This window comes from Peromyscus maniculatus, chromosome 2 (assembly GCF_049852395.1).
Source record: "Peromyscus maniculatus bairdii isolate BWxNUB_F1_BW_parent chromosome 2, HU_Pman_BW_mat_3.1, whole genome shotgun sequence".
Lineage (NCBI taxonomy): Eukaryota > Metazoa > Chordata > Mammalia > Rodentia > Cricetidae > Peromyscus > Peromyscus maniculatus.
The window spans coordinates 167,550,740-167,576,111 of record NC_134853.1 but is presented as its reverse complement, the minus strand read 5'-3'; the positions used below and the strand labels follow the sequence as shown (position 1 = coordinate 167,576,111).

Sequence of the window (25,372 nt, the reverse complement as noted above, 5' to 3'; positions counted from 1 at the left end):
AAAGTGGGGGGGGGGGGAGAAGAGTAGGAAATTTCCCACTGGTCAGGAAACTAGTTGTGGAATGGTATGCCCATCTTAGAGCTGCTCTGTTCATTTACACACATGCACTGAGACCCTTTAAATCAGAGCACAGGAACCCATTCACAATGATTACCTACATGAGGTAAGGTTTTAAGGAAAAACAATTTGGGCAAATAGAGTCCTAGAATAGGATGATGATGTCAGTATACCTTTTAGTACTTTCCAAACTGTGTACATGTATTCACTATTCAAAACCAACTTTGAAATTTTTAGCATGTGTTATGTGTCTACATGTGCCATGTACACATGTGGGAGCTGGTGCCCTCCATCTACCATGTGAGTCCTGGAGATTGAACTCAGGTCATCATATTTGATATCAAGAATCTCCATCTGCTGAGTCGTCTCCTGGGCCCTCAAAACTAAGGGTTGTTGTTGTTTTGTTTTGTTTTTTAAATCATGGACTGTTTTGCTTCAGCCACAGGCCTTGGTTTTTCTCTTTTCCTCTGACCTGGGTATATTTCTGCTGTTACCTTCAACATAGCTGTCCATCTAATAGTTGACAGACAAGGTCTAACAGTCAAAATTTAAATCCCTTATGCTGTTATTTCATAAAACTAAATAAAACCAAGCCTCTATAATCACAGGTCAGCGACAAAAATCTGGCAGTTTTCCCCATTTAACTTCTAGCGACGAGGTATATAGCTCAGTCTGTGGCATGCTTGCCACACATGCATGATGACCTGAGTTCTGATCCACAGAACCCATGTAAAGAGTCAGGGTTTGGGAGCATCTGCATACCATGTCAGTGATGAAGAAGTGAAGACAGGAGGGTCCCAGAGAATGGCTTGACAGCCAGTCTAGCTGAACTGGTGAGCTCTAGGTTCAGTGAGACTCGTGTCTCACAAGTTAAGGTGGAGTGGTAAGGACAGCCAATGTTGACCTCTGGACTCCAGGACACACACCTGCACACCACACTCTAAGCAGCTTATACAAGAAAGCTACACACGTCCTTGTCCCCATCAACGGTCTATCAATTTTCGCAGGGGACTTTACCCCTAAAATGTCCAGACTTTCTATGAATGTAAAGGGCCCAGCACTTTTAATGATAGGATGTGAAGATTCTCTTACAGAGTAAGGCACATTAGTCAAAGCTACCTTATAAAACAAGCTCTGGCCAGGGCTTTGGAGTGTGGTGGCACACACCTTTAATCCCAGCATTGGGGAGGCAGAAACAGGTGGATCTCTGTGAGTTCGAGGCCAGCCTGGTCCACAGAGAGAGTTCCATGACAGCCAGAACTGCTTCACAGAGAAACCAGATCTCAAAACAACAAGGGAGGGAGGGAGGGAGGGAGGGAGGGAGGGAGGGAGGGAGGGAGGGAGGGAGGGAGGGAGGGAGGGAGGGAGGGAGGGAAAAAAGCTCTGAAAGGCAATCTGAATTGCCCAAGCCTGTTCACACTGTACCTTCCAGGCAGGCTGTGCACACACTTGGGGACAGGGGAGTCACTAATAAGGTGTAAAACCTTCCTGAAAGCAAGCACAGAGCACTGTTTTCCTAACCTTCTTCTGTCTGTCTGCTCTTTGCACAAACTCCTGCATGGCAGGAGCTGCTGACTCTACTGACAGCTGTGCTCCGCACACACAGCCTGACTAGCCTTTCTACGCCTGCACTGCACATGCTGCGTTACAAACCACATGCTCACTGTCGTGCACAATAACCAAACAGCTACCTAACAGCTCAGGGCATTACAAATGGATTGAACTCATCTTTGAATATATGCTCCAATAATTAAATTCTGTTAGGGTTTTCTACCTTTAAACCTAAAGGCAGGCAACACTGAAAATGAATGCCATCCACGGGGCCTTCACATTTGCCATGAAATGTCACTTATATTACAGAGTTCACATCCAATTACTGAACACAACCAGCCAGAGCATCTATCACTTACATTAAAACAAGCAGAAGCCAGCGAGCGGTAGGGCTGCTGGAAGCCATCACATGGTTTAAATGGATTTCTCACCTTTCAAATATCAAGGGGTCCTCTTTCCCAGAACATCTCACCAAGAGGTTTGGCCTTTTAACAAAGAGAGCTGCCCAAGTTGAAAGAACGTTCAGCAGAGAGTACACACAGTAAAGCCCAGTTCAAAGCTAGAGACATCTGCCCCTTGCGTTAAAATACGAAACAATAAAGGATCTTTTATATGAAAAATAATAAATACATGTAAAGGAGAGTTTTTTTCAGGGACATTAAAAAGAAGCCAAACCTCAGACCTGTAAGAGTCCCTGCTTTTGGTAAGCGTCCACAACTCAAGGAACTAGTCCAGGATCTGCTCCTTTTCAAATTCTGGAGAACAAAGAAACTGGTCTTGAGCCCTTGCTTGGAGCCCCAGCGATCAATCACAGCGCCATCAAGACAAACCTACGCCACTCTGTGCGGTGTCGCTGCTCATGCACTTAGCAGGGTTACACAGGAGGACACCCCCAGAGCTGCACAACACACAGCCAAGTTCTCCACCTACGGGTGTCAAACGGGGATCTCAAAACACTGACCAAGATCATTTCCCTCCTCCCCTGTGTCTTTTTTCCAAAGAAAGCACTGAAAGCCAACTCCTGGTGATGAATCCATAATACAAGCACTGCCACCTGATGAACATTCCTATTCTACAATGAGGGAGAGATGACCAGGAGAGCAGCTCACGAAATCCCTGTCCAGCTCCACTGTCCACATTATGTCAAGGAAAAACTGTCAAGAGGTCTACCTGGCAGTAAGAAATTGTTGGAACATGCTATGAAACAATGCCCAAGAAAATGGAATCCCATGCCACACAGAGATCAGCATCTGGCAGCTACATTTCAAATCAAGCTCTAGAAAAGAGGTTCCCAGTTTCTCTCTGTCTGTCCTGCAGAGTACTACAAAATATCTACACTGTTGGAGGCTTCTAACTCAGGGACCAAATGCACTCCACAGGATCCTCCATGGTACAGCAATTACAGTCTGAACCTTACTAGGCCCCTCAAGAGATCCTAAGACTCAGGAAGATGCCAACAGCAGCACTTTGTTCCTAGATATTCCTGGAGCCAAAAACAAAGTTTTGCTTTGGCAAGTTAATACTTTGTATGGTGTCACCTATACTGGAAAGTATCATTTCCTAGTATTATGATACTTAATATATTTACACAAAATAAATAATAAGATTGACCTATCTAATACACCGTAAGTATGTTTAAGTTTTTTTCCTACCCGAAGCATACAATTACATTCATAAATATTAGCATGTATGCACATACACCAAAATTGCTATGGAATTTACAATGGTATATGCACATATTTGAAAATTGGGAATTTCAAGCTCTAATTGTTTGGTGAAATATTACATCAGATGAATATATTTAAAAGGAACAATAATACATTTTCTCAAATATCCTAGCCCACGGACTGTCGCAGTTGCTCCCTTTGGCTCATTGTAAAATTTCTCTGAAAAGTTAACTTCCCTGTTTTGGATACGCTCTAACAATTAGGACACTCACCATAGTTCTACTATAACCCTGCTGCCATGGGGCCAGCGCTGGCAAGGGCACAGTCTCATCGCCATCGTCTGACACTACCTTGCCTATCTACTAGATAAAACCGGCCTAGGAAGGCTTCTTGAGAAAGCTCCACCCTGACACACAAAGTGCTGTACATGCTCTGACCTGGCATGGGCTGGGCCATTAAAGGACAGCTATGGTGAACAGATAAAGTATTCCTTTGTCTGAGTCTGCCTTGTGTTTGTACCTAGCTCCTCCCACATGGCTTTATGCTGGAGTGCTGGCAGACATGACAGATAGCACACGAAGATTTAGGAATTAGTATTTGTGGTCCTGGGGCTAAATAAAACGGCACTTCAATAAAAACTAACACACAGGTATATTGAGAGGATAGCTCCAGGGACAGCAGAGTTTGCAGACATTCCTCACATAAAAATAGATCAACAGTAAGTCAAAATAAACTCCTGCTGACAGCACAACAAAAGGAACACAATGTTTACATAAACTCTGCAAGGACAGGACAATCTCCCATCAACCACCATGCCTGGGAGGAAACAAAAAGCAGCACTGGGGAATATGACATTAGAAAGAACCCCCAAACAAGCAAGGAGGCCAGGCTGATGTGCTGAAAGGAGGGAGCGTTTGGCTAGGCAGACAGGGTTGATGAAGTAGACACAGTCTGGCCAGCTAGGAACTCTAACTGCAGCCCGGAGCACATCTCTCACAATGCAAGGCTCAGCTGCAGGAAGATGCCGTAAATAACGTCAAGTTCAGTAAAACAGAGGGGAAAAGGTTCAAAGAAAGAAGAAAGGCCCAGTAAAAGTAAAGGATGCAAGAACTGGGAAATCAGTCCAGGCCATCACTTCTGTTGTTGCTATTCTGTGTTTTGTTGGTGGTGGTGGTTTTAGTTTTTGGAGACATGGTCTCTCTGGGCAGACCGGGCTGTCCTGGAACTCAGAGATCTTCCTGCCTCTGCCTCTCGGATTAAAGGAGTATGCTATCACCAACTGAATTTGTTTGTTTGTTTTTGAAGTAACAACAGAAAAACAACTAAGGAAAGTTCTGAAACTAAAAGGAAACAATATTACTCAACCACATGGGTCTAAATATTTAGGAAAATTAAGTTTACCAAAATAACAACCAAGAGAAATGTGGTGTTGTGGAGCAGATCTGTAAGCTCAGCTACTTCGGAGGCTGAGCCTGGGCCTCAAGTTAATCTGAGTTATACAGTGAAATTCTTTCCCAAAATAAAATAAAATCAATAATTAGTAATTTTTAAAAGAGCAAAAAAAAAAATAGGTTAATTTCATATAATGTAAGTAAAAAAAAACAAAAAACAAAAAATAAGGAACAGAACAGTATCACAGAGATCCGCCTGCCTCTGCCTCCCCAGTACTGGGATTAAAGGCGTGCGCCACCACCGCCCAGCTCTAACACACACTCTTAAAACAAAGACACTGTCAAATAGAAAAACCAGCAGCAGCAACAACAACAACAAAACAAGGAATAAACAGAGAATAAAAAATTGAAGAAGGCAGACAGTTTCTCTGTCCTCTGTTAACCAGTCTTCTTATCCCACGTGCATGTTGTGTCTTGGCGCACATGTACAACGTACAAAAATAACAGTAATAACTTTCATTTTTAAAAAAGGAACACAAGCCGGGCAGTGGTGGCGCACGGCTTTAATCTTAGGACTCGGAGGCAGAGGCAAGCAGATCTCTGGGAGTTTGAGGCCAGCCTAGTCTACAGAGTGAGTTCCAGGACAGGAGAAAAGCTACACAGAGAAACCCTGTCTCAGAAAAAACAAACAAACAAACAAACAAAAAACAAAAAAACAAAGGGCTGGAGGGATGGTTCAGTGGTTAGGGGCACTGGCTGCTCTTCCAGAGGGCCTGGGTTCAAGTCCCAACACAGACATGGCAGCTCACAGCTGTCTGTAATTTCAGTTCTAGGAGAGCCAACAGCCTCACACAGACATGCATGTAGGCAGAATACCAATGCATTAAAAATAAAAACAAATAAATTATTAGGGGGGAAAAAAGGAACACAAAACAAAAGAGTCAGATATGGCGGTGTGATCCTATAGCCCTATTATTCAGGATTACAAGAGGATTTCAGTTGGACACCACCTTCACACTGTGTGTGTGTGGGGGGGGGGGGGGGGACCAAAGTGAAAGGGAGAAGGATGAGGAGAGAGGGATCGGAGAGGGCTTGTTTGTATAATGACTGTGATCCCTATGCTTGGGATTATTCCTGTGCAGTCAGGAAGGTCAGAAGTTCAAGATTATTCTCCAATGTTCTCTATTAACACCATTGGACCTGCAAAAATTCATGCATCTAGGTGAAGGCAACATGAATTGTAAGAGAAAGAAATCATCACTGGACTTTGACAACAATGTTCTGCATGAAACGAAAACATGGCTTTGCTGGGTGAGGTGTGTACCACCATGCCTGGCTAAAGTTTTTCTTTTACAGTTCTAAGAATTTTGAATAATCAGTATTAGTAGTTATTACAGACTATTATGTAGGATGATGAGACCAAGAAAATAATTATAACATGTTCTAATTCTACCATGTGTGTCCTAGAAACCAAGAATGTCTATGTGAGAGAGTATAGGTGGGCTCCAGCTGAAGTCAGGTACTAGCTGTCTGTGATCTCAGTGAGTGAAGAGTGTCATCAAGAACTGTAAGGTGCACTTGATAGGTTTGCCCCTGAAATCAGATGCATTTTCACATCACTCGTGTATAAATCAAAGGGTCTAGAAATAATAAACAACCCAGAAGCAATGAAACCCAAACTAGATTGGGTTTGAAATATCATTTCCCGGTCCCAAAAAAAAAAAAAAAAAAAAAAAAACTAGAAATGTTCATGGAAAGGTTCTGCAGTAGTATGTTCAAGAGAAAACTATCAAGCTCCAAGGTCAATCAAAAAGAGTCCAGAGTGAACGCCAAGAGGCACCTGCCAACCAAAGTTGGGGCAATCTGACTTCCCTAAGGATTAAGGATTACAAGCACTAATGAAGCATTTGGAAACTAGATAAGAAAGGGGAGAGACAGTTTTCCCACGGCCGTGCCTATGGAAAGTGTGCCTGGGTTAAGAAATGGCGGCAAGCAGGAGCACCGCCTCAGAAACTCACTCTAGCTAATAAGTGAAAATGAAATACAATCTTACAATTTTGCAACTCCTGAGGAAAAGGACAGAAAAAATAAAATAAAAGCAGGTATTATGTAGCTTCTGACAAAAATATAGTACACTAATGCAGTGGTTTGAATAAAAACGGCCCCCAAAGGCTCACAGATTTGAATGCTTGGTCACCAGGGAGTGAAACTATCAGGAGGTGTTGTCTTGTTAGAGGAGGTGAGTCACTGAGGGTGGGCTTTGGGGTTCCAGAAGACCAAGCCAGGCCTAGGGATACTCTCTCCCTCCTGCTGCCTGTGGATCAGGATGTAGAACTCTCAGCTCCTTCTCCAGCATCATGGCTACCCAAGAGCTGCCATGCTTTCTGCCATGAGGATAATGGACTAAACCTTGAAACTATAAGCCCAGTCCCAAGTAAATGCTTTCTTTTCTAAGAGTTGCCATGGTTATGGTGTCTCTTCAAAGCAACAGAACAGTGACTAACACAACTAACTGTAGCAGGAATCTTAAAAGTTCTTATTAATAAAATCAAACCCGAGGCGAGTTATTGGGGTCCATGCTGGTAGATCAGAGAGACAGATTAAGCCACAGCTATCTCACCTCGCCGGATCCTCAGCTGGTCTTGCCTCCTCAGACTGGAGGCCTCTGAGTCCTCATTCAGAATGAATCTCAGCTGAACTGTGTTGCTCCATAGCCCGAAAGTTTAACCAGCCAAATGCCTCTAGTTTCTGGTCCTCACGCCTTATATATCTTTCTACTTTCTACCGCCACTCCCTGGGATTAAAGGCTGGCTTTCTGGGATTAAAGGCGTGTCACCATGCTTGGCTGTTTCTAATGTGGCCTTGAACTCACAGAGATCCAGAGGGATTTCTATCTCTGGAATGCTAGGATTAAAGGTGTGAGTGCCACCATTTTCTAGCCTTTGTATCTAGTGGCTGTCTGTTCTCTGACCCCAGATAAATTTATTAAGGTACACAATATTTTGGGGAACACAATACCACCACAACTAACTATAATTCTGCTCAGATAGATCAGAACCTAAGACTACCCAACATCTGGATCCAGCTACTAACATACAGGAAATGAAAGGATGTAGGCACTGTGCAAACAGTGAACTTCAGATGGCACAAGATTCCTGGTCAAACACCTTGGTAGCAACAACTAAAACAAAAGAAGAAGGGGAAAACTTGACAGATAGTAATGTAATAGATTCGGAAGACATACAACAGACCAAGAAAACCTAGTGTCTAGAAAGCCACACCTGATAATGAGACATAAAGAAGTGATTGCTCTAAGCTAGGGTGCAGTTAATTCTGTGGGGAAAGAAAGGGCTGCCACCACAAGGGGACAGGCAGCAGCAAAGTTCTCCTGGGCCTGGGAGATGGCTGCACTTCATAGTGATTCATGAACTACAGATGCTTTATGTGGCCGTTTACATCATGTGAACATGATGAGGTTTGCATCGTGTGAACACGAAGAGGAACTGGGGAAGAGGTAAATCAACACTCGAGCAACCCAGTGTCAGCCATGACACTGAAAAGCTCTGGCCCATGTCCCCTGTCTGCCTTTAGCCAGCTGTCTATGGAGAGCCAGTTTCTGTGAGTCCACTGCAGAGCAGTGTTCTACAAAGTACAATTAAAACACTGCAGGAGGACCAACTGGCTTGAACAGTTTCTAATCAGTTATTTCCCATTTCTGCATTTATCTCATGGTGGATTGCTGACAGTTCAATCTGTGAGCCACATCTGAGTCACAGTAGCCTAAAGAATTGAGTCGGATGCAGTTATAGCTGCAGTAGCCATTTGTGACCAAAAGAAACCACCACACTGAAGATACCAGAGCAGAGAGCAGGAGCCTGAACCCAAGGACCAACTGTGTTCACCTGACTACCATGGAAGTACACCTTGTTTTCTCTAAGAACAGGCACAACTGGAAAAACCACATACCTACATTATTTATCACTGTGAAGTTTCCAAAACACAGCATCACAGAGCTTTATTTTCACATGAGAATAACCCTGAGAAGTAAGCAGGTTGAGTGTTATCTTGATTTGACAGCTATGAAAACCATGTCCTAACAGATTAAACAGCTTGTCTGAGTAGCACAGCTAGCCAGTATAGACTTAAAAAAAAAAGAAGCCAGCTGGGTCTCCCTTTTCCAAGAACAATCTACTTTTCAGTGAACTGAAATGACCTCATCACAATTATCTATAAAACACAATGTAAATGAGAGATGTGGCCTCACAAATGACACCAACTCTCTATACCACCAGGTACAAAGATCAATAAAATAAAACAGTCAGCCCAGGAAGCTAAGATTAGATTGACTACAGGGAGAGTTTGCCATATTTTAAAAGGCCAACAAGCATTTTTTTAAAAAAAAGGAAACAGACAGAAACCACAAGTGATTCTTAATTCTTTGTTTTCTAGATGGGGCCTCTTTATATTGTCCAGGATAGCTTCAAATTCCTGGGCTCTGATTCTCTTGTCAAGTCCCCCAAGTAGCTGGGAGTACAGCGGCAAGCTGTCACACTGGGCTTAAGGTGTGTAACAGTGGAGCCAGTCAGCAATGTACTAGCTGAATGAGTAACACTGCGAACAGAAACTCTACAAGTCTGAAATACTACCCTGGTTCTAGATAAATCTGTCAATAAGTAGTATTTCTTTTTGTTTTGTTTTGTTTTGTTTTTCCAGACAGGGATTCTCCGCATAACAGCGCTGTAGACTAATCTGGCCTTGAACTCACAGACACCCACCTGCCTCTGTCTGCCAAGTGCGGGGATTAAAGGCATGCACCACCACCAGGCTAAGTAGTATTTCTTAAAAATTGGAAAATTGTGGCATGGTTAATTATAATCTATTGTGTTTCGATATAAACAAGACTTCTAAAAAAATAAAAATAAAAGACTCCTAAGAACCACTGTCAATTAGATTTCTGAACATTCTTCAGTAGTAAATACTTAATGGCATGGAGCCATCCTCACTTCCCAGGAAACAAAGACATATTATCAAATAGCTGTCTGGTTAAAAAAGTCATCTACAATGTGGACTACTTTAAGCAAGTCTCTTTCGCCTAAATGGGCATGAAACATTCCATGACAAAAAGTGCTAAGGTTCTCATATCAGCAACTATTTACTAAATTCCAGATGAAACAAACAAAAAAGCCTGCCTTTCATTAGCATCAGATAAAGACTCTTTGGCTACAGTGAATGTGTTATTAGGACATTAAGGAAACAGGGGAAGGAGAAGGGGTTAGTTAGAGACAGATAGGAGCACAGGTGTAGGTGCAGGCATAAAAACTCACCAGCTCAAAACAAATGCTGGAAAGAAATATACCAATCCTCCACTAACTGCACAAACACAACTCAGTCCTTACAGCAGGAGAGGGGGAAGTAAACCAGGAAATCAAGCTTCTATTAGCCCTGGGGTGGACAGACGAGGGTCCCAGCTTCCCCTGGGCCTCTGCCAATTTCTCCAGTATTTTCTGGACAAAGACACATGATTGAGCATGAGTGTATGGAACATCTATGGCCAAGTGAACGGCTACCACCGAGAAGACAAAACTAACAATATCTACTACCTAGGTATTTTTATGAACTACTATGGACCTTTAGAAAGAAAACCAGTCAAACCTGTGTATAAAAAGCTTCTGCCAGTCAGAACTGGAAAGATGTCTTAGTGGTTTAGAGTACCGGCTGCTCTTATAGGGAACTTGGGTTTGGGTCACAGTACCTACATGTTGGTTCACAACCATATCTAACTCCAGTTCCAGTGGGCCCAACACCCAGAAATACATGTGGTACACAGACATAACACACAGGCAAAACGACGATATACCTATAATAATTTTTTAAAAATCTGTCAGGCCAGGCAAAGTAAAGTGTTACATGAGTTTAATTATCCCAGCACTGGAGAAATGACTTGGGATTGCAAGTTCAAAGGTAACCTACATTCTATTGTGAATTTTTTTTATTCAAAAAAAGGAGAAACAGGGGCTGGAGAGATGGATCAACCTTTAAGAGCACTGGCTGCTTTTCCAGAGCACCCAGGTTCAATTCCCAGCACCCACATGGTGGCTCACAACCATCAGATCCCCCCAGCTTCAGGGGAACTGATGACCTCTTTTGACTTCTGTGGGTACCAGGCACATACATGGTGCATAAACATACATATATGCATGTAAGCAAAAAACTCATATGCATAAAATCAATCTTTAAAAAATTTTAAAAAAGAAAGTAAAAAGAAGGAAAAGCATCTGTCAATAGCTAATGTGAGTGATCATTACTGAACGACAGCACACAATGCGGCTGCTCTCTTTCCAGAGCAATAGGAGCCAGCCTCCATCTCACAAGCACCTCACTCAGTTCAGGAGGCTCAAGACTGGCCTAGAAAAGAGCTGACCCAGGTACAAAACAAATCAGTATGTCAGGTACAAGTCAGAATATCACAAAGATCTAGAGAACTACATGGGCATTTTATCTCCCTTTGAGGGAACCCAGAAGGGCTGATGATGTAGTGAGTTAGGCCATAGAGTACTTGCCTAGCTCACACAAGATCCTGGGATTACTCTGGAAGAAAGCCAGTTTGAGTAAGAAAATGAATTATCTTCATAGTTGATGCTACTGTGTGACACACATAGAAATAGTGTTAATATTCAATGCTGGTAGTGCTCGAGTGTACCCCAGGATCACAGAAAAAACTTCAACTTCAGCAGTCCTAAAACCACATGCATTACTGAACATGGCAGATGCCTGAGGCATGTGTCAGTAAAAGGGGAAGTCAACGGGCTTTCTCCTACTACTATTTCTATTGGTAGGTAAAATGGCAAGTGCTTAACCATTTAATACATAATGAATTATACTTCTAATCTGACATTTCAATTTTCAGAGACAATTGTCTGCTTTTTAAAAACTTGTTTAACCAGGTCTCTGATATTATAACCCAAACGAGAAACCAATGGAATGGAAAAGATTCCAGGTCCTCTTCTAGAAAACTCATTTAAAAATTTTTAAAAATTTACAAAAAAGATAGGAAAGGTTGTTGCTTAAACCCTTTCCACCCCTCCCCAAAAAGGGGGGGGGGGGGGAGACGACCATTGAGTACCTAGTTCTCAGCCCTCTGTAAACGTGAGTAGGTGGTGTGTCTCCTCAGTTAAAATATACTCACAAGAACACAACAGGCTAACAAAGCAGGTTGAAAATTTTAAGCATGCACTCTAAAGTACTAGGATAAAATACACAGGAACCAGCCTGCTGCACTCTCCACCCACACCTGGGTCCTCCCTTTATCCATCAACCAAATGCATTCCAGTTCTTTTTTTTGGGGGGGCGGGGGGTAGTTGAGACAAGGTTTCTCTGTGAAACAGTCCTGGCTAGCCTGGAACTCACTCTGTAGACCAGGCTGGCCTCAACCTCACAGAGATCCCCCTGCCTCTGTGTCCCGAGTGCTGGGATTAAAGGCGTGCGCCACCACTGCCCAACTGCACTGCAGTTCTCAAGGCATGCTGGCAGTAAGAACAACTTACAACATACTGCAAAAGAAAGCAGCACAACAAAAGAGGTCGTGTGGAAGGCAGCACACAAGAGAAAACAAGGCACTCCTGTAGCCACCATGGGCAACAGGCAGACCAACAGGCATCTCCAACCATCCAGTGTGGGCAGCATAGGAAACTGCTGTGGGATGGTCTGTATGTCAAATTACTCTGATTGGTCAATAAATAAAACACTGATTGGCCAGTGGCTAGGCAGGAAGTATAGGCGGGACTAACAGAGAGGAGAAAAGAAAGAACAGGAAGGCAGAAGGAGTCACTGCCAGCCACCGCCATGACAAGCAGCATGTGAAGATGCCGGTAAGCCACGAGCCATATGGCAAGGTATAGATTTATGGAAATGGATTAATTTAAGCTATAAGAACAGTTAGCAAGAAGCCTGCCACGGCCATACAGTTTGTAAGCAATATAAGTCTCTGTGTTTACTTGGTTGGGTCTGAGCAGCTGTGGGACTGGCGGGTGACAAAGATTTGTCCTGACTGTGGGCAAGGCAGGAAAACTCTAGCTACAGGAAACGAGCTCTATGTATGGGCCTGGCAATGTTACAAGTTGCACCGCTCACTCCATCCCATTGGTCACACGAAGCCAACTAAGGTCAACTTCTCCAAGAAAACTCCAACTCCAGTACACACCAGAGCCTCCCGCAGCAACTACACACTCACCAGGCAAGATGCCATGCACACAAACCATTGCCACTGCTCTGTGGCACACAGACTGCAATGACTTCGTTCTTTTTCTGCTTTTCTTCGTGAGTCTATCTTCTCACTCAACCAGCTCCTTTCTACAGCAGAGAAACGGGCTTGAAAATTCGAGCAGTTGTCTAAAGTAATCAACTGTGTTTCTGTACTGGCCTTGGCCTCGCCTCATGGTTCTGCTGGAGATGTTTCTAACTCAGCCTTGCCCTTGGAGGGTTAAAACCAAAAGGTCTTCAGAAACAGTAAAATATGGTCATCACACGACCAGTTTTCTCTCCCTTTACAGGGAAGGATTCTAGCTTCCCTCTGAGCAGGTGCAGCTGCCCTGCTGTCTAATAAGCCTGGCTATAGCCCACAGCGGTGGCTGAGCATACTCATGGGCTTCTCCTCCATCCTTGGCTTCTTATAGCCCAATGACTCACTGTGTAAAACTCGAGGCTGAATCTGGAGCCTCCCACAAATGAGGTAAGCACTGTAGCTGGGCGTTATCTCAGACCATCTTTCACTTTAAACCTGGCCATTGAACTTGCAGTCTCTTCTACCTCAGTCTCCCAAACAGCTGGGAGGACAAGCCTTTACCACCAGATCTAGCCAGCCTGATCTTTTACTTAATTCCCATCACAAGGCAAGAATTTACAGTTCAATGTAGCTTAAACAGCACTGCAGGGTAATGAAATATGCTCAAGGCATGTGGTGTCTGTAAAGGCTATCAATGAAATAATTAGTTAGGCATCAAGAGTTGCAAAAGAGAAAACAAGATAAGCAAGCAGTAGGGAGAGCGTGTGTGCGCGCGCGCGCGCGCGCGCGCGCGCGCGAGCGCACTTAAGCAATAACTTAAAGAATATACAAAGGCATTTACCCAAAAGAAAAGCACAAATCTGCTTGAGAGCACTGTGAATTGGAAGGCAATTGTCCAAAGGGACCCGCCAGCCTACTGGCGATTCTAATACAAAGCGCCTCACAAATCTCCTTATGCCAGGGACAAATCACCAGCAGGCAAAGTCCACGTAATGAAACCCTGTGAGCCAGCCCTTAATAATGCAGCCTTTCCAGGAGTGTGTATTGATTTTGTTTCAGAGGAAGGAGTATGTTTTATCTTCAGTCTTACAGCTCAGCGACAACATCAAGAATTGAAGCACAGCACTTTCCTGACACATGATTTTTCAAACTGTAGCCTAGGATTCTTTTTCATTTTTCATGCATTTCTAGAGATCCCTGGCCTCATGCATGTGTCTTCCTACGTGGTCCATTGTAACAATACAGTCTTCCAATTTCTCCAGTTTAAATCATCTATCTACCAATGATCGATCAGAGGCTTCCCATTCCTCCTACAAACGAGTTTAACCATGCACCAGACACTTTAAACACTCCCACCTGCTTGCTAACAAGCCTGCCTGATGGTGCAAGTTAAGACTGACCACCAAAATGGCAGCTGCAGCTACAGTACCACATTCACACAAACCTGAGACCTCACTTGATAGTTTGCAAATGTGGTTTTTAATTCTATCTTATAAGTGAGACAAACTCTCAAAACAACCCTCAACAAACAGGTTCTGCAACCAAAATCACAAAGCACAGGCTTCTCCTAACCCCGCCAAGAGGTCAGTATGAAGCAGCCAAGTTGCCTCACATCACAGACACCGAATGCTCAATTTTTAGAATGGAATGGGGAAATTACTTTCACTTTAAAGTGAATCTTAAATTGCTCAACAAGTTAATTAATATTTGGATTATACAGTGTACAACTCCATTAACAAAGTTCAGAGCTATTAAGAATATGATTATAGCTGGGTGGTGGTGACGCATGCCTTTAATCCCAGCACTCAAGAGGCAGAGGCAAGTGAATCTCTGTGAGTTCGAGGCCAGCCTAGTCTACAAAGAAACCCTGTCTCGGGGGGAAAAAAAGATTATAGCCAGGAGGTGGTGAAGCATGCCTTTAATCCTAGCACTTGGGAGGCAGAGGCAGGAGGATCTCAGTGAGTTCGAGGCCAGCCTGGTCTACATAGCAAGTGTCAGTTAAGCCAGGGCTACACAGAGAAGCCTTGTCTTGGGGGGCGAAGGGGGGGGGAGATATTTGATTATAGCCAGGTATAGTGGTGCACACCTTTTAATCCTAGCACTTGAGAGGCAGAGGCAGGCTGATCTCAGTGAGTTCAATGCCAGACTGGCCTACAGAGTGAGATCCAGGACAGCCAGGGCTACATAGAGACCCTGTCTAAAGAGGAAAAAAAAAAAAAAGAAAGAAAGGAGAAACTAGAAAGAAGGGGGAACTAATAAAGCTTAATAGCACAGCCAACTAAGCGGCACTGTGGAGTGGTCAAAAGCCAGTTAGTGACGCTGAATCAACAGACCACAGGCACAGTTTATCAGGAAGCCAAATCACTTCAGAGCAGGCCAAACGCATACCAACAAAGAGCTATCCAGTAACAACAGTGAAAAGAAAGAGCAACAGAACCAAATCAGCAAAGAAAGTGTGGTTTGCACAGGACACAGGCGTGCTATTCCCAACAACCTGAGCTAAAGCCGTTGGTTGTATTACATTTTACTCCAGAAGTATCAACAGCCACCCTAATACTAATGATGGTATTGAGACTCGTTGATTTTGACATTTGATTTGAAATTAATTTATGAATGCCTTTCACAACTGTATGAGGGGTGTAAGCACAAAGATTACACTTAGTTTATATGCTGGGGAAGTTAGTAGAACCAAAACAGCAATTCTCCTGGCAGTCCTAGGAGGGACTTAGAACAGGGCCTAACTAGGTGGCCAAGCACCCTAATACTGAGTTTACATCTGCAGCTCTCTCAAAAAACGACTTCCTCTCTCTATAATACACCTATACTTGTATTTCAGTCAGTCAGTAGTTGACCAATCTACATTTCCCCGAAATCTACAGTCCAAATTCTCTTGGGAGCTCTTAGAAAAAGCATCTATCAATCCCTGAGGCTGACTCTACAACTACTGAATTCATCATCGTTGTTTCACAGTGAAGAAACTGAGGCTCGGAGAAAGTAAGTCATCAATTATAGAACAACTACTACCACCATGACTGAGACAATACTACAGTCTCAAAAGCAAAAAGTGTGGTTGTAACTGTGTCGGCCATGGCAAAATCATTTCAAATGGAAACTGCAAACAACTCCCCTTCCCCCCACTCCCCCGAGAGCATGACTCACAGCAGAGAGCCCTAAGAGCAGCAGCAGGGCAGTGGGAAAGGTGTGAGATGCCAAGCAGAACTGACTAGGACTCTGAAGGAGGAGAGTGTTCCACTGCAGAAGAGGAGGAGCCCAGAACACAGCATGGCAGGGACACAGGAGTAGGGAAAAGGGAAAGAGGAGGTCACAGAGCCAGGGTCCTTTCTGCAGTTTGTAAAACGACAAACTGAGCTTCTCAGCTACAAACTTGCTAGAAAGTCTACTACAGGGCCATGGAGACAAAGCATTTGGGCTCCAAAGAACTGATCACACACAACTCTTCCACTACTGCTCCAAATCCCTACATCTATGAAACAGCTCTCCAGATGCTTCCAGAACTTCTATTAGACTCACTAAACAAAACATTCAAATAGACTTTTTGTCACCCACACAGCCAAAAAACTCTGTAACCATCAATCAACATACAGCTGCCCTTGGGAAGTCTCTTTTATGATTTCCACAGGCCTTCTTTAAGGACTGTCTCTAAATAGTTGAGTAAGTAAAATCTAATGCCACTGCTTTTAAACATGGCAATCAATTCTTCCCCAGTTTACTCTAAACAGGTAATTAATTAAAGGAATAGAGAAGACTGAGCTGTACTGCTGGCAACAGGGAGCTGACCTAAGATATCAACACCACACTTGACATTACATAGGAAGTACTAGTATTCAACTAGTTCTAGGATGAACACGCCGTAATATGGCTCAATTTAGATACTTTAAGTAATTAATTCAGCAATGTTTTCAGGGAAATGATGTGTGGGATGTGTCAAATCACATCAAAATAGGGAAAAGTCAAGTCTTTATTCCTAGCCTGAGTAGTTGTCCAGTACAGGGGAGGCACTATGGATAGTGTGAAATTCCTCTACAAAGGGCTTTTACTGATACTACTGAATCAACTACATATTGAAATACAAGTTTCTATTTCCAAAACTTCGGGGGGCCGGGCAGTGGGGGTGCGTGTCTTTAGTCCCAGCACTCAGGAGGTAGAGGCAGGATCTCTGAATTCAAGGCCAGTCAGGTAAGATAACTACAGAGCAAGTTCCAGGATGGCCACGGCTACACAAAGAAACCCTGTCTCAAAAATCCATCTAAAAAAACAAAACAACAACAAAAACCTTGAGGGGGTTGAGAGTGTATTTTAGTTGCTAGAATGCTTGTCCAGCAAGTATAAAGCCATGGTTTGATCCCTATCCCTAAATAAACTAGGCAAATGCATGCACGCCTACAATTCCAAAATGCTTGAGCTGGAGGCAAGAAGATTAGAAATTCAAGATCATGCTCAGTTACATAATAAGTTTGAGGCCAGCCCAGTAGACATGAGAACCAGTACAAAAAGAAAAAGAAAAAAGAAAAAAGAAAAAAAAAAAAAAAACCTTAAGATTTCTACCTATTCTTAAAACTTCCTAACTTGGCTTGACATCTGAAATTTTTTTAGAGAGATCCTAAATTTTTTTTATTTCCCAATTTACAACCCTGGCAATTAAATGAAAGGAGAGCTAAAGCTAGCTATCATTGAGATATACTGATGAGTAGACTAGATAATGTACTTACCTGGGATACTCCAGAGACTTTAACCCTAAGTGGCCCAGGGTGGCCTTGAACTCCTGATCTTCCTGTTTCCTTTTCTGAAGTGCTGGAATTAAAGGTGTGTGCCACCACTGCCTGGCCTCTATGGTTAACTAGTAGCTAGCTCCACCCTCTGATCTTCAGGCAAGCTTTATTTGTCAGAACACAAACAAAATATCATACAATAGTAGTTCATCCTAAAATTCTTTTCTGCAGCTCAGTCATAAATCTGGCTTTACCCTAAAGACTCTGTGCTGTGCTGACCTTTGTATCTTTACCTACATGACAATATGCTCTCCTAAAGAGAAAGATAACTCTATAAAGCTAGGTTAAGCAAAATCCCACCTTATTTCTGTGGGCTAAAATGTCTGTAGCAATATATTAATAAAATAAGCCATCAAGCTGGAAAGAGATAGCTCAGTAGTTAAGAGCACTCACTGGCTGCTCTTCCAGAGGAGCCAAGTTTGGTTCCTAGCACCTACATGGTAGCTTACAACATCTTTAACTCCAGTCCTAAGAAATCCTATGACTTCTTATGGCTTCCACAGACACTGTACACATGTGGAGCACAGACTAACATACATGCAGGCAACACATCCCATAAACATTAAAAAAAAAAAACTGGAAAAAATTTGTCTGGAAAACTTGGAACCTCAACACATTTGTGCATATCTTTTTTCCAGTCTAATATGAATCACGGCCCCCGGGCCCCAAAAGACAGGACTGCCAAGGCCTAAGTACCTGTCAGTAATAGAAGGTAATGTGTTGATGACGATCAACACGATGATGATGAGAAAGCTAACTGAAGGCAGCAGGGGTTGATAATCCAATACAAACAATGGGAACAAAAAGCCCAAACTACAGAAGTTCTAAAAGCATGGGGCTACTTTGAAACCTTTGAGTGTGGACTACAAAGAAAAGGAAGCCTTAAAAACAAACTGGCTGACAACAAGCTTTAACGGGAAAGCAGAATGGAGAACCTGCTCCAGGTGAACTAGCCTAAAAGCAGGGCATGTGGTTTCTGCTGCCTTTACATTACAGGGCAGCTAGAAGTTTTAAAGAATTTTTACAATTTGCTACATTAAAATTCAGTATCTTATAATCATCTTTCATCTCCATTAGCTATGAGTGTATCAACAATTCTACAATTTCAGTTGTCTTAATACCTTCTACTTCAATCTCATATAAAAGGCAGTAACTGTTCCCAGGATTTTCATGGATGTTATTGTCATGTCAAATGGGGAAGCCACAGTAAACAATGAAAACCTAGTTAGGTCTCAGAATTCCTGAAGGCTAACTACAGACTTAGACTTGGTGCTTTCTTGCTAGACAGGGTCTTTCTGTGCAATCCAGGCTTGCCTTGTCCTCCAGCCTAGCAGCTCAACACTAGGTGTTACACTTGCCCTACATTGCTCTACACTGCACACTGCACTACACTGTGCACTGCTCTACAGAACCAAAGGTCAAACAGACAGCCTTGGACTCTCCAGATGGCACAGGGTTAAAAATGCTTGTTCTTAAAAGAGACTGAAGTTCAGTTCCCAGCACCCACATTGGGCACAGCACCTGTAACTCCAGCTTCAGGGATCTAGAAAATGTGTACATGAACATACACACACCCAGACATACACCTAAATAAAAATAGTATGTAATCTTTAAAAAAAAAAATGATGAGCTAGGTATGTTGGTGTGTGCCTCTAGTCAAAGCTAATAGGGAGACTGAGGATAACTTGAGCTCAATAGTTCAGTAATCGCCTGGGCAACCTAGTGAGACATTCTCAGAAATAATCAAATAAAAATAATGAATGAATGAATGAATGAATGAATGAATGAATGAATGAATGAATGAATGATGGTGTGCAGGAACATATGAACATCTGTAATGGTTACTATTGATTGTCACCTTGACGGGAGCTAGAATCACCTAGGACACATGCCTCTGGGATGTCTGGGAGGAATATGTAGATTAGGTTAATTGAAGGAGGAAGATCCAGGCTGAATGTCGGCATAAATAGGAGAAAGCTAGCTAAGCACAGTCTTCACTCTTCACGGCTTCTTGACTAGGGATGCAGTGTGACCAGGGGCCTCCAGCTCCTGCTATCATGGCTTTCCAACCACAACGAACTATTCTCTCATGTGGCCCAAAATTAACCCTCCTTAAAATGTTTTGTTCAGGGTATTTTCTCCCAGCAACAGATCAAGTAATCCATTTTTCAGAACATCCCTTATAGGTCCAGGAGAGTAGCACAGGATTAGTGGAAAGACAACAACCTAAGATAAAGGAGAATGGCGTTGGCCTAGGCATCCCCGCACTGAACAGGGAACTCAAACCCACAGCCTGCTGCTGTGCACTAGCTTCTTGTGCCCCCCCAACTTTTGAGAGTGTGATACAGGAGATTACTCCAGGGGAAACACGAACCTGAAATTCTGTAGATGCACACAGGTTCAAATGTGTGTTTGTGTTGAAATCAGAAGCCAAAGTTGGCTGTCATTCTTCAGGAGTCAATTACCTTGGATTTTGTTTTTTGGTTGGGACAGGGGCTCTCATGGCCTGGCGCTCACCACAGGCTAGGCTGTCTGGCCAATGAACCCCAGGCGTCTGCCTGTCTCTGCTTTCTTGGGGCTGGGATATAAGTTCATGCCATCTGGTGTCTGGGCTTTTTTGTAAACAGATTCTGGTGATTCTCACAGGTCCTCATGCTTTGAGGAGAGACACATTACTGGCAGAGCTAAGAAAAAAACATTAAGTAGGCTGGGTAGAGTGGAAGGGGGATCTGGGAGAAGTTGGAGGATGGTAAAAATATATTTTAGAAACTATACTTTGAATAGAAGTTCACAGAGATTAAAAGAGAATACAATGGAATAAACTTTTTAAAACTTTGGGGGAGGGGGCACCATGAATGTGTGCCATTACATGCATGCCACAGGAAATATTCTGAAGTCAGAAGGCAACTTGCTGGAGTCAGTCCTCTCCTTCCACCGTGTGGGCTGGAAATCAAACTCAGGACATTAGCTTGGTGTTAAGTTCCTTCATCCACTGCGCTACCTTACTGGATAGAATAAATTATAGAGAACTGTAGAGAAGTGTCAAGAATGCTTGAGCAGAGGGAAGTAAACACTCAGCAACTTTATCCAACAGCTGGCTGACTTGAGTTCTAACTAACCCACAGAGGAACCTCCCGAGAATGGGAGTTTGTGATGCGGTCTTACTATGCTACTTGGAGCTGATCTTGAACTCGTGGGCTCCAGCAATCCCCCCGTGCTTCCTCTGCAGTTTTAGGACTACATGAGTATATCACCACACCTGGCTTACATCCCTAGTCTTAACCTTAGATTATTTTCAACATTTTCTAAATATACTGACTAGAACTCATAGTAAATAACTAAAGATCTTCTTTGCATAAAAATGTACATCCATACAAGGCTATCACAAAATTTCAGAAAGTTCATTAAACCTTCTTAAACTCAGAGTTCAACTAATAGAATATCAGATTAAGTTACAATTTCAGGAAACTGCTTCTTAAACCATAATTTGTATGAGTCAAGTTGCTTTAGTGGCTGGGTTTGTCTTTTTAGTTGTTATCTGTGTGCACAAACTTGCCTCCAGGGGGTAGGGGGTGCTCTGTGTAACAGAGGATAACTTGCAAAGGTCGGTTCTCCCCTTCCATGATGCGGGTTCAGGAGCCTGAGCTCAAGTTACCAGGTTTGTTGGCAAGCAACTTTTGACCCAGTGAACTCTCGCTGGCCCAGCTAGTATTTATTTCGAGTTTGGGGGTGGGTGGGAGGGGCACTGAAACAAAACTGCTGTTTTTTAAATGCATATTATTGAAATGTTATCTATTTATCATGGGTGTGGCCTGAACATGCCAAGGCTCACTATGGAGACCAGAAGACAACTTGTAAGAGGAATTCGTCTTCTTTCCAACATGTGGGTCCCAGGGATTGAAATCAATCTCTCAGGCTTGGTGGCAGGCAACTTTATCAAGGGCTCTTCAAACCATTATGACAGTATTGTGCTTTTATCTTTTTTTTTTTTTTTTGGGGGGGGGGGGCAGTGAGACAGGGTTTGTCTGTGTAGCTTTGGTGCCTGTCCTAGATCTCACTCTGTAGACCAGGCTGGCCTCGAACTCACAGAGATCCACCTGCCTCTGCCTTCCAGAGTGCTGAGTGCTGGGTTTAAAGGCATGCGCCACCACTGCCCAGCTTGTTTTTTCTTTTTAAGACAGTGTCTCACTATGTAGCCCTGACTGGCCTGGAACTCAGAAAGACATGCCTTGCCTCTGCTGCTTCCTGACGGCTGGACTAAAATGTGTGCACCACCATGCCTACCCCGTCTGTTGGCCACTCACAAAAGTCTCAAACACACAAAAGGACTAAAATTCTTAAGTATTCAATTATGGTGACACTCAGAGGGGCAGAGGTAGGAAGACTACACAGATAAGGCAAGCTAGCAGGGCCTTGTCTATTTTGTCTGTTTTTCATTTCTCAAGGCAGTGTTTCTCTGTGTAGTCTTGAATGTCCTCAAACTCAGAGATCCGCCTGCCTCTGCCTCCTGAGTGCTGGGATTAAAGGTGTGCGCCACCACTGCCCAGCTTTTTTTTTTTTTTAAGAGCAAATAAATAATTATTTTACAAATTAATCCTCAACAATTAAATGTGCCAACCCAGCTTTGGTCTCCTAGTGATGAGGGCAGGGGCAGCCCACATGCAACCTGGCAGAGCTCTATCTAGGGCAGAGGAAACAAAGGCAGTCAAGTCCCCTAGAAAGGGCAGCACTGAAGTCAGGGGGAGGATCGACAGGAGCTGGACTGGTCTCAGTACACTTGAGAAAGCCCAGGCGGCACTCCCTTTGCTCTCTTCATCCTCCATTTCTCACTTCTCCCCACCATCCCAGTGACACAATTCTTTTGGCAAGAAAACATTCAAACCAGCAAATTCTTTCATTCTATCTTTGGGGTTTTTTGTTGTTGTTTTGTTTTGTTTTGTTTTGTTTTTCCAAGAAAGGATTTATCTGTAGCCCTGGCTGTCCTGGAACTAACTTGCTTGCTAGACCAGGAAGGCCTTGAACTCACAGAGATCTACCTCTGCCTTCTGAGTGCTGGGATTAAAGGCGAGTTCCACCACTACCCAGCTTCAGCAGATTCTTGGTAACTAGTAAAAATTTTGTCTTTCCAGCAGAAACACTAACAAGAGCAAGTAACTTAAAAATTTATAAAATTAAATCCAATGAGTCCACATACCTGCATATGGAGAAGAAAGCTAAATTATGATGCAATGAATGTTATCCTATAAAAACTAAATAACAAAAATAGTCTATTAGCAAAGACATCTGGTGCATCATGACAAGGAACATTAACGATATTGTCTGCAACCCTGTAATCAATTTTTTTCCTCCCAGCAGCTCTCTCATTACACTGTACTAGATCTGTATGCCTGCAGAATTTATGGGAGCTCCACATGGGGGAGGGGGCTCTGCCAACAGCATCCAGCAAGAATGACTTTGGCAACACGAACCACCATAAAGAACAATCAATACAATTAGTCTTATGCAGCATCATCTGACTCAAGGAAAATTTATCATCATGCTATTGACTCTTCTCCAATCTACATTGATGATGGCATCTAAGGACTCCACCAATAATGAATTTATTTAAATCTTCAGTGAATGCTGAAAAATAGCAATACTGATCATCACTAATGCTATTATAGAAAGTTCACTAAAAGATCAGCATAACTGGCCAAATTTAAAATCCATTCAACAAATCCTGGTTAGTAAGTACCACAGTAAATAAAAGTGTCTAAGCTAAAATCACACTGATTAGAGGAAATCAAAAAAATACCAGCCTGCAAGATAAACCATATTTCTCAGATACATAAAGGAACAATACATCTCAGACTGAAGTTTCCCAGGTAGGCAGTCAAAACTCCACTGATTTTTCCCATAAGATGTCAGTCAATTCTACAGCTCTGAAGACTTTGACCCAGTACATTAGGTTCACCTTCACTGTGTGTGCTTATTATCTCAAGCCGGGCGGTGGTGGCGCACGCCTTAAGTCCCAGCACTCAGGAGGCAGAGGCAGGCGGATCTCTGTGAGTTCGAGGCCAGCCTGGTCTACAAAGTGAGTTCCAGGAAAGGCGCAAAACTACACAGAGAAACCCTGTCTCGAACCGCTCCCCCCCCCCATCCAAGGCTGCTATAGAAATCCCTTTTGGTGGGGTCTAATTCTTGAGTAATTACATCAACCACAAAAATGTGTCATTGTTGTTCTAACAACTACTCCTGGTTTTGTCACACTTGTGAGGTGGAGATGGAGGGTGTTAAACAGGCCTCTCTCTATAGCCCAAGCTGGCCTCAAACTCAAAACAATCCTGGTTTCAGCTTTTCAAGTACTGGGATTTCAGGCATGAAAAACTACACCCAGCTTGTTCTAATTATTAATAGCAATCTCTACAGGCTTGTTCTTCATTTTACATAGAGATGACAGTCCTAACCCTCCAGCTAGCATTCCCTTTTCTATACTGCATGCTGTCACCAAATGAATATTCTGAAACAATGGCTTGTAAGAGAGCTCAGTTGGATTCTTTTCTAAGCCTTCAAAAGCTCTCTAATATCTATCCCATAAACATCTTAACTCGTCTAACCTCAAGATCTTCTGAGACTCAGCCCTATTTTACATCTTCACCTCTGCCTTCAGCACCCATTTACATATGCTCTTCACAGACATCCTACATCTTCTCACAAGTCCTAGAGTAATCAGCACATTGTCTACACTGCAGGACAAATGTACACTCTGCCCATCTACATCATATTGACATGTCAAAAATATACAGCTTCTGGATTCTAATCCCTTTCACAAAACCATATGCTATAACCTGCACAAAGAACTCTTAGTGCCAGGACACTAATACTGTACACTGTACCTACACAACTGATCATGTGTTGACAGTATCTGGTACTATCTATGAATATGTGAGATGACTACCCTCTTGTATGATTTTCTATTTCAGTACAAACTTAAACCCAGTCCAATAACTCTTCTAGTTATATACAGTCTTGGATACTCAGTACAAAACAATAAACACCTGTATTCTAGAAAAGTCACCACTAAAGTCCTCCAAAAAAAGAAGAGGAAGCCAAGTGGGCACACAGTCCACAAGTGGGAAGAAGCTATAGCACATTAAAAAGTCCTCATGGAGGGCTGGAGAGATGGCTCAGAGGTTAAGAGCACTGACTGCTCTTCTAGAGGTCCTGAGTTCAATTCCCAGCAACCACATGGTTGCTCACAACCATCTGTAATGAGATCTGGCGCCCTCTTCTGTATACATAATAAATAAATAAATCTTTAAAAAAAAAAAAAAAAAGTCCTCATGGAGCACCACAACGGCATCCTGCTCCATCTCATGCATCTAATCTTCTAATCAAGTCACAGAGGGATTACCAGGGTACAGCCAGGAGAGGCAGAGCCACTTCCAAACCTAAACCACTAAAGGGCTTCTTGACTACTACAGAAAAGCCTCGCTTTTTGTGAACAGCCTTCTACAATGTGTCCCCTGAAGAGGGCAGTGGCCAAAACAGTTCAGATTTGTGGGCCTGGAGTCCCAGATGAGCCTTGGGAAATGCACAATCCACACTTGGACTTAAACTTACCCCCTTTCCCCCATCTCAGTTGCCAACATCCAT

At 43.1% G+C, this 25,372-nt stretch overlaps 1 protein-coding gene across 10 annotated transcripts in view; it reads right to left on the bottom strand.

Annotated features, from left to right (window-relative positions):
* Positions 1-25,372, bottom strand: part of Rere (arginine-glutamic acid dipeptide repeats) — a 367,324-nt gene that overhangs the window by 171,770 nt on the left and 170,182 nt on the right. The window lies entirely within an intron of this gene.